We start from the raw sequence: 11045 nt of genomic DNA, 5'->3' as shown, positions 1-11045 counted from the left end.
GCGTTCCATTTTTCACAAAGCAAAAGAAATTGTTGTTTAGGAAAATAATTGTGTATGCTGACTGAATGTTATCGAGAAATGTCGAAATTAATCACAAACTACCTGTTTCGTTAGTAATGACTACTAGAACTGTTTGCATTGCCATCTAACATTTGCGGGCGGAAACTAAGTTAAGGTCCTAATATATATATATATTTAATTATCACAACTAAATAATTTTGCTATAAAAGCAAAAAAATTTGCTTTTGCAATTAATAATTTTAGTTGTCATATATTAGCAAATCTTTTTTTTCCGTGTACTTATTTATTATATTACAAATTTATTCGTGAAATATAAGTTCACTTTTGTGAAATTAAGTTTATTTCTGTGGACAACTTTAACACGCCACAAATAATTTTTTAAGTATTTTTTTGTTAGTTATAGATTAAAACAAAAATACTTGAAAGTTTTTATCTATAAAATAACAAATTTATTTGCAGAAATAAATTTCACAGTAACGAGCTTTATTTCACTGAAATAAACTTTGCATTTTACATATAAATTTTTAAGTATTTTTTCCTCGACTGACAATGAGGACTGAATACACTAAGAAGAAAATACTTGAAAATTTATTTGCGAGATAAATTTATTTTACAGATATAAATTTCATATCTTATAAATAAATGTTCAAGTATTTTTTTTGTTAGTGTATATATTGAGGAAAAGTACTTGAAAACTTATTTCAAGTTTCAAAATTTATTTCAAATGGGATATCAAGTTTATTGACGGAAATCTTTATTTTACAGAAACAATCTTTATATTACTGAAATAAATTTTATATCCCACAAATAAATTTTCCAGTATTTTGTTCTCAACGTAGTAGACTATTTAGAATGTACGAGAATTTGCATCAAGACACTCTAATGAGACTCTAAACGACTGTTACAAATAGAAATTAAATGAAAGGTTTGCCGTTATGAAGTATATAAAAATAAAAATTAGAAGAGATATCGCGCGAGCGAAACGAGTTACCTCTCGGCAACGTCGAACGATGGACGCTAATTACATTTCCTGTCGGGCTTGGAATCGAGAATGTTCCCGAATTCACGAGTTCTCGATATCGGGAGAAATTGAGACGCGTATGCGAAGCGTTGCTTGGTAATTCAGCAGTGCACCGAAATATCATGGAGATTCGTGTAACTTCACGACGCACGTACGCCGATTGTCGCGTCGACGTTAACGTTGAAACATTAATCCGGCGCACGAGATGAGAAGAGCCTTCATCTTTAACCGCGGATCAAGATCCGACACGATCTCGCGCGAGTCCAATTATCCTCATCTCCCGTTCGCGTCAACGTCGCGATTACAGAATAACACTCGACGAGGTCGGGAAAAAGATAAACTGCGAAACGGGACTGCCAATGGTACCAAGCGCGAAAACCCGACGAGACGTCAATTATTTTTATATTATATCCGTCCATGTCGAGGGAAAAAAATGTTGCGCAGATCGAGAAACAGAGAGAGAGAGAGAGAGAGAGAGAGAGAGAATGAGAGAGAGTGAGAAGTTTATTTGCATGGGACTAAATCCCTTCAAGCGCTTAATATTAGTACATCATAAAAACCACACGGAGAAAAATAATTTGCCGGCTCAGCAAATTTTCTGCTGGTCTAGCAAAATCTTTTCGTTATTATATGAACAGCAAAAGGATTTGCTAAGAGCACTAATCACTATTTGCTGGATATAATTTGTTGAATCTACAAATTCTTTTGCTATAAGAATCATGATAGATTTATATAAGCAGTTGCAATTTTGCTCCGATAGCAAATAAATTTGTTAAGGATATATTATTTTACATCAATAGCAAGTTAAATTCTTAGGACAAATACGCTCAACAAATTTTTTCTATCCTGGCAACGAAACTACTTTTGCTCTGATAACGAATAATTTGTAAAATTAGTTATGTCAACTAAATTTTTTTCAATGTTACTAGGAATATGCAGTAGCAACGACGATTTTACTAAAAGAGCACAATTATTTTTCTCCGTGCATGAAAATAGTATACACACGAGTAATTACAAGAATATAAATTTTATATATACATAGAGAAAAATAATTTTACTCTTTTAACAAAATCGTCGTTGTTATTGCATATACGTAGTGGCAGCAAAAAATTAAGTTGACTAATTAACTAATTTTACAAAATATTCGTTATTAGAGCAGAAGTAGTTTCGTTGCCAGGATAGAAAAAATTTGTTGAGTGTATTTATCCTAAGAATCACGTTAATTTGCTATCGATGCAAAATAATGTATCCTTAGCAAATTTATTTGTTATCAAAGCAAAACTGCAATTATACAGAGAAAAACCATTTTGCTTTTTTAGAAAAATCGTCGTTGCTACTGTATATTCGTAGTGATATCAAAAAAATTTAGTTGACGTAACTAATTTTACAAGTTATTCGTTATCAGAGCAGAAGTAGTTTCGTTGCCAGGATAGAAAAAATTTGTTGAATGTGTTTGTCCTAAAAATCATGTTAATTTGCTATCGATACAAAATAATGTATCCTTAGCAAATTTATTTGCTATCAAAGCAAAATTGCAACTATACAGAGAAAAATCATTTTGCTTTTTTAGAAAAATCGTCGTTGCTACTGTATATTCGTAGTGATATAAAAAAAATTTAGTTGACGTAACTAATTTTACAAGTTATTCGTTATCAGAGCAGAAGTAGTTTCGTTGCCAGGATAGAAAAAATTTGTTGAATGTGTTTGTCCTAAGAATCATGTTAATTTGCTGATGATGCAAATTAATGTATCCTTAGCAAATTTATTTGTTATCGGAGCAAAACTGCAACTGCTTATATAAATCCATCATGGTTCTTATACACGCAAAAAAAATTTCAGTTGGTGCAACCAAATAGGAACCAACTGAAAATTAGGTGATCAGAAGCGATATCTCTGTTATGAAAATTAATATTTCTGTTGTCGCAACCGAAAATATTCGTCTGAACATTCAGCGATATTAAAACTCGGTTGAGGCAACTGAGAACAATTGACTATACAGAAGTCTCATAAAGCAATTTTTTTGTTCCTACAGCCGAATTTTCGTTTGATCCCTGAGCAACCGAAAATTTGGTTACACCAACAGAATTCTTTTTTCCATGCAGCAAAATAATTTGTAGATTCAGCAAATTATATCTAGCAAATTAGTAACAGCGATTAGTACTTTTAGCAAATCTTTTTGTTATCCATATAATAACGAAAAAATTTTGCTAGATCAGCGGAAAATTTGCTGGGCCAGCAAATTATTTTTCTACGTGTATCAATTGAAGAATCTATATAAAACAAAAGTTAAGATGTTAAAATATTGTAAAAGAGAAAGAGAGAGAGATCAGGAGCTCGCTCCGTCGTGTCGCCTAATAGAATTAGCCTCCTCGTAGGATACGCGCACGGGTCCTCCGACATCGGGTACTCTGGTGTATGTCGCTTTCTAATTAATAAAATAAATCAGCCAGCGAGCGAGCTTGCTCGCTCTCGTATCCAGAGTGCGACGACCCCGAGTCGCGCGCATTAAAGTGCGCGCGGCTGGCTGACTGACTAACTGGCTGACTGACGTGGCATCCGCGTCGCGACGTCGACCGATTGTCAAATTACAAGAGATCGGGAATACCTGATGGCTATTAGGAGAGACGGTGGTGGAGGCGACGGTGACGGCGGCGGCGACGGCGGGGTCGACGGGACAGAGGACGTCGCGACGCCTGCGTTCGCGATCGCGCAGAATCCGGCGTCGCCCCCACCAGACGCGGAGAGCCGGCGATCCCTACCCCTTTTTCACCTGCAACCCTTCCGCGGTTCGCGACGTTACGTCATTCGAGTCCAGGACTCCGGCGACCGTGGTCCTTCACTTCCGCTTCCGGCTCCCGGTCACGAGGCTGCGGCGAGGAGATCCAGTTTGCTGCGGAGTCCAGGTAAAACGGTGATCGTTGTCGTCGTCGTCGTCGTCATAGTCAGCGGCGATGGTGGTTCGTGTTCCGCACCTTCGCCGCTAGTACGGACTCGCGGTGGCACTTGCTTCCTCTCAGTCGGCTCTTGCTTTGGCAACGCGCTTCGTCCTCCAGTATTCCGTACTCGCCAGTTCGCCATTCGACCGCAAATTCGCGAGGAAGCAGACCGCGGCCAAAAGTAGCGTGTAGTCGAGTGTAATCCTGGCCGTCTCCTCTGCCGAATTGTCATCCTACTCGCCGTAGGATTACGACCCGTGTAGTTTACAATCCTCTCCCTCTCTCTCTCTCTCTCTCTTTCTCTCTACTTGTACCTCTAATCGGACCGGTTGGGGAAAATCGGTCGAGCCTCTCTCAGTGTTGACTTGTGACGGGTGCAATTGGTATTCCAAATATCGGAATTGCAATTCGGAAATCTCGATTTGTATGAAATCCGCGTGATACCTGAGTATCGCGTATAAACAGCGCGCCGTTCGTTTCTTCTCGACGAAGCACGACTCCACGACGATGACTATTGCAGTCACACTCACTCGCTACTCTTAAGGGTTTGTCTTGAAATTGTATGCTCGCACGTGATTGTTCTTGCGTCGCGAGGCAACAATGACGACGCTCTCATTCGCGTGGGACAGTACCGCCGTGGTGCGTTGTGGGTGTGTTGCGCGTGTGCGTTTATACACGGCGGGGAATTGGCGCGCTTAACGATAAACCGGAGATAAAGGCGGCGGGTCGTTTTTCGAGGCTATTTCGCGGGATGAAAGTGGCGGAGAGTTGACAGTGGCAAATCGCAGAAACCCGTAAGATACCTGTTGCATGCGCGCGTTGCTTTGGGGCAAACATTACCGGCACACGTTTGCCTCGCAACGAGACGGCATTTCTCCTCGAGTAACTGTCTAATCCCGATATATATATTATATATATATATATATATGCAACAGCGTGTGCTACTGTGCTATCACGTAAAATATTGCCTAATCTAAATCCCGTGGCGCGCTCTCTTATCATCGATCTAAATTCCTCGGTTTACAGCGTGGCTGCACAAAACAATCCGCGGCGCGAATTCAGCTGGTTGGGAACTGGTTGGCCACCCAGTAGAACGTGATATTATCATATCGCTGATACAGGCGCGTCACGTAGCCGCGCGAAGGTGCATTGATAAACAGAAAAAACTGCATCTTCGACAACTTCGAGGCTGCGAGCCTGCACGAGCCTCGGCGATTCGATCGCGCCGTGTACTTCGCGCGACTTTTTTGCGCGACTCGTTACGACAAGGGGGAAATATTCGCGAGGAACGCGGAAATCCTCGGAAGGCCGGTCGATGCTCACTCCGTGGGACAATTGGCCGTAATTACGTCGAGAACGATTCAACGCACGCGGTATGTTTCGGAAAAAATGAAGATAAAAGTCTGATATGATTTAAAAAGTGCAGATTGCACTGAGATTCTTTGCAAATGTTCAAGAAGTCAGGTGTGGTCGATTTTCTTCTCTTTAAGGTAGTTCGTCCGAAGTGAGTCTATTTTTTAGGAATCTTATAAAGTTTCGATAGTAATATTTTAATGTAAATACGATCTACCTGCATATACAATTAAAAAAAGGTTGACTGTTTGACTGATTGATATGTCGCATAACGCTGACGGTCAAAATTATATTAATCATTAACTTTTTGATAGTATTGTCATGGACGAATTATTTTAAGGGAATTTTTTTCTCTTTTATTTATTAACAAGTTTGACTATTAAAAAAATTAATAAAAAAGACGCAACTAGTGGAAAAAATAACTGCTTTTACTTTATTTTAAAAACCCATGTAAAACTCGAATCTCTCTTCTTTTGTGTAGAAAGCATGGGCTATCTATTAGTAACAAAAATCACAATTTTGTAAGTTTATTCTTGCATAAGCATGGCTAATTTTTTCGATATTACATGAAATTATTCAAAACTCTTAAAGTGAATCAGTAAAAATATTTCTGATATTCTGATAATGGTCAGTGAATATTGATTTTCAGTGGGAATCTTCTCACTTCATTGATCCATCTTATTTATCGCTGATTTTGATTGGTGTGTGTAAGATCTCATTGCAAAATCTGTAATACACGAATGCGTTATTCTAAATGCTTTTTACGGTTGTGATAACTTTCTGCGATTGTGACGAAGCACTCGCAAAGTGCATCAATAATGGGAATAATCGTTACTGTTGACTGTCCCTTTCAGCGAAATTTTGCTGATCGCAGTGCCATACTTATCACTGAACCACTACAGTTATAAATACTCTCTAAATTTCTTGGAATGAAAATACTGCCACTCTTGCAATAAGAGTGAAATATTCACTCCAATCGAGTGAAACATTCACTCCTATGAAGAGTAAATACTGCCACAGGAGTGACTGTTTCATTCGATTGGAGTGAATATTTCACTCTTATTGCAAGAGCGGCAGTATTTTCACTCCAAGAAATTTAGAGAATGCTGCATCTCAATGAAGAATACACTGACTGCACTTTGGAGAGAGTACATAGGGATTGCAATTTTTTTTTGTAATCTTAGAGGAGCTATTATCGCCATCAAAGATTAAAATCCTCGAACCTCAATGTTAAACGTTGCGTGCTCGCGTAGGTACCAGTGATGTAAGGGCATTGCCAGGGTATTCAGTAACGGGAAGCCACAAATGGACTAACATTGCGGTTTTCGCAGATTGCGCAGGCGTCTACGCAATATCCGAAAGCTATAATTGAGATAGAATTTCATATTAGCGGAATGCTCTCCTTCTCTCACGTTCTCTCGCACTCTTGCTCCTCCCTGCTTCTCTCTCTATCTCTCTCTTTCTCTGTGTGTGTAGGTATCCAATACACATATCGCTTTTGTGGCAGCACGTACAGCGTGCAGCAGCCGTAACGGTTCTCTCGGATCGTGTGGTGTTCTGATAACTCATTTCGTGGCGCATGTGAGAATGCTCTCGTCGTTACGATTCCGTAGACGAGTATTGTGTGCCGCAGATATTTCCCACTCGTAAAATTTCTCCTCGCCACATACCTTATTTTATTTCATCTGCATGCATACGCGAGATCCTCGCCGATGCGTCGCATAATAAAACAATAAATACAGCACAGCTAAAAGAGAAGGAGAAGAAGAAGGAAGAGAAGAGGAAGAAGAAGCGATCGCCCCGTCGTGAATTGTCCTTGCTGCAAATCGCTGGCCGCGACTTTCCACCTTAATTCATCGACATTCGCCTAGCTACTGGAAGAGGATAATCGAACACGCGTCGTCCTCGGACCTCGCGTACGCTCGTGACTTTAATAGAATCCGCGGGAACGCGACGTTTCAGCTCTAGGCGGGGAATCGTCGGACGTGACAGGGAATCCACGATAAGAAAAATCAGGTAAATGGGAATCCGCAGGGAAAGGTTCCAAGTGGAATAGGATTTACTTTTCACTCGAAGCGTCGATTTAAAATTGGACGTGAAACATAGTTACCGATATTGCCTCTCGGCCGGCTGAGAGAGAGAAAGAGATTGTACGCGAAAGGAAGGAAGGGAGAGATAGAGAGAGCGGGCAAAAAAATTGCTGCCGGAGTTCCTCCTCATCGACGTCCGATACGTGCGATGTAATAAAATTATGATCGGCTAGCCCTTCCATCCATTCGTCTCAATCATTTCCTCACGAAGATTGACGAGCACGATATTCCCGGCTACTTCCGATTCTCTCCTCCTTATCCGTGGCTCCTTCTCGTTTCTTCTTCCTCCTCCTCCTCTCCTCCTCTTATTCTTCTTCCATCTCCTTCCTCTCCATTCGTTTTACCGCCTCTCCCCCCGACGATTGATTCTAAAGTCCCATTACAGCCGACGCGCATTACACGCGTGTTATCTCGTAAATTAATTGCGTTCCAGGATTCGGAGCGTGTATCCTCCTTAGGTCGGAGCTTGCGCTGAAGGCACGGACGACCGCTTTATTCATTCGATTGGAGTGAATACAAAAAAAATTGCAATCCCTATGTACTCTCTCCAAAGTGCAGTCAGTGTATTCTTCATTGAAATGCTGCATTCTCTAAATTTCTTGGAGTGAAAATACTGCCGCTCTTGCAATGTATAAAGTACGACCGCTGTATGTGACTTCAGCCTCTGTCGCTCGTCCGAAGACGTTATTAATTACAGAGCTATGCGACGTTTGTTTGTTACAGTCGCGACGAACCGGGACCGCCGCCACCGCCGCGAGCAACCCCTGCGGTCCCTCGACGGGGCTCTTTATGCTTTTGATTGTTGCTCAGAAAGCCTTGATTACAATATTGGCTTTCGGGCAATAATCATAATCACGGAAGAGCTGATTGTCACCGCCGCTTGATGGACTCTACCAAACCAAACAACGCGTGCCTTGCAGATAAATTGATCGAAGGGAATTTCGAGGGGAGGTTTCTTGTATTTTCTCTCTTCTTTTTTCCTGTACGGTCTTTGGGTGCTCTTAGCAAAGATCAAGCTGCGCTGCAACGTAAGAGAGTTCAACGTGTCTATACGAAGTATCTATGTGTACAAGAGATCCTCGCGCGTGTGTATGTAACAAGAATAAAATAAAGTATTGAAAAATAAAGTACACGTATACAACCCCCTGCAATCTTCTCGACCCGATGCGCTCTTACCTTATACTTAATGCTTGAAATTGAAAATCGCGCAGGCAACTCTAAGTAGGCTTGATACGGCTGTAACGACTTTAATTATGATGGTCTCTTTAATTATCTCGGTGCCTTATTCGTGCACATGAAGGCCGAAAATCGTGCATTTCTATCTAGTTTGGTCATCCATGACGCCGTGTGTATTTTGACGATCGTTAGTTGCACCGTGCTGGTCGAAATGGCGTTTCGCATTGCATTTCGTATGCACAATGCGCCGAGAGTTTCATGCGTATGTGTATATGTGTTTTGCGATACCAGCATCTCCCTTTTTTCCCTCCTCTCTCTCTCTCTCTCTCTCTCTCTCTCTCTCTTCCTCTCTCTCCTTCTCTCTCGCGACTCATCAGACTCAGTCACGTGTGCCGATCTCGCCGATCGGGAGTTATACAGCGTGGGAATTCCGCGGCGGACGCTATATTGTGAGGAAGTACACACCGTCCCTAAATGGCTGCGCGATCCCTTTAATTACAATTATTACGGCGCATTATAGGATACGACGTATGACTAATATTTCCGCGAGGACGATAAAAATAATTGCGGTTCGCGCTTACGGTCGTTAAGCGAAGCAGGTAATAAACCGTGCGCGCGCGCGACGAACGGATCCGGTCTCTGATAATAAGTGGGATCGGTGACAAATAAATGATAGCCGCCTATTAATTAAATGCACCAGGCGCCTCACGCCTCACGTGATCTAAACGGTCTCGCGCGCGAGCCGGAGACGCTTCCATCCACATATCGTGGTCGAAACATCGAGAGGATGGAGGAGAACGGAAACAAAACAGAATATGAAAACCAGTATTAAAGAGGGAGGGATCATTCGGTTACGAATATCGATATATTTAGCGCAGTTATTTCCTGTTGCGCAAAATCGCCATTTCTGTTAAGGAAAAAAAAAAAAAAAAAAGAGAAGGGACGCGGTTGGAAATATAATTCCAACCGGCTAAATATCCCGACAAAGCATGCGCGACTGTAGTTGCGACCAGTGTTGAGAGCTTTTGTGCAGAAAATAAAATAACGAATTCGTAATTAAATATATACACGGTATTTTAATTATAACTTCGGTAGAGGCGGAAAACAGCCAGTCGATGTTGGCCGCGGAATTAGTTAAAAATTTAATTCAGAGTAGCATGAAAGGGAATTGTTTCCACGCGTTTTAATGGGCTGGAAAATACGCGGCCGATGTATGTGTATATGTGTGTAGGTGTGCGTTATTGCTGCGCGAACGCACTCACGCACGCACGCGTACACACCTAACTCTTGAAATTGTAATCATTATACTGTAGGCAAATATCGCAATGGATTTATTTCGCCGTGGTTTCTGTTAAAATAAACGCGGGCACAGCAGGGAGAACTATCACAAAATGCGCCTGATAGGCGCGATACATCATTTATTCCGTTATTTGCGTTAACGCGCGAAGCACCGGGACGTATAACTTTTTAACGGCGTCTCCGGCAATAGTCGAATATTTTTGCGAGTAACTGGAACACCGTTTCGTCGCGATACTCTTCGCGCACGGTATTCGCAACAACTACATCATTAAAAGGTTTTCGCGAAATAACGCACGAGAATTCATCCGGTAAATCCAGGCGCTCGCGCATTTACATTTACACACAGCGCCGGCGACGGTCTCCTCCCCCATCTCCATATCAAAACCCTTCGTGATAAATCCCACGTGAAATTACGGGCTATAACGTGATTTACCGTAGAGTTTCCCCCTTTGAGGCGGAAAATATTTATTTTCGTTTCAGAGCCCCGGCTGCCACAAACGCGCACTCGCGACGTCAGTCTCCAGCGCGAGACGAACTTTGGAAATATAACGCGGAAATACAAAGCTTCATCTTCCCGTGGTCAAAATTAACGTGTCGCGTTGCGCCACGTGAAGGAACATAATTAGGGTAAAGATAAGTTGCGATACGAAAACTAGTATCAACAAGAGAAAGAAAGAGAAGGATTACTTTGTCGCAAGTCAATGGCTGCGTTCAGCAGAGAAAGCTGCTTTGCAACTGTTGTAAAATTCATAAATCTGATTGAGGTATGCTCTTAATTTTCGTTGAATTCAAGAGCATGTACCAGTCAGACTCACGCATTTTACAACAGTTTCAAAGCAGCTTTCTCTGCTGAACGCAGCCAATGTATTTATCTCGGTTACATCCTGTTAGAATCACTGCATAGAATCCTGCATAGAATCGCAGTTTTCGTTATGAAAAAATCGCAATACACACGGAGTAAAAATTTGTTGTAGTAAAAATTGCTGTAAAAAGAAAGGAAGCACACATTCGAGACAATAAGACCGGTGAAGCGCCGCGTTCAATTTATCTGGAACGCCGCCGCGCGAAGGATTAATTCCGAAGGAGAGACATCAGCCCTTCGCGTCGGGGTGGCGGTCAGGTCGGCGAGGCCCGCGCCAAGTTTCTTCC

Source organism: Odontomachus brunneus, unplaced genomic scaffold (assembly GCF_010583005.1).
Source record: "Odontomachus brunneus isolate Ranch 3 - 2012 unplaced genomic scaffold, Obru_v1 Obru_scaffold_049, whole genome shotgun sequence".
Classification (NCBI taxonomy): domain Eukaryota; kingdom Metazoa; phylum Arthropoda; class Insecta; order Hymenoptera; family Formicidae; genus Odontomachus; species Odontomachus brunneus.
Note: the sequence above shows the minus strand (reverse complement) of the source record.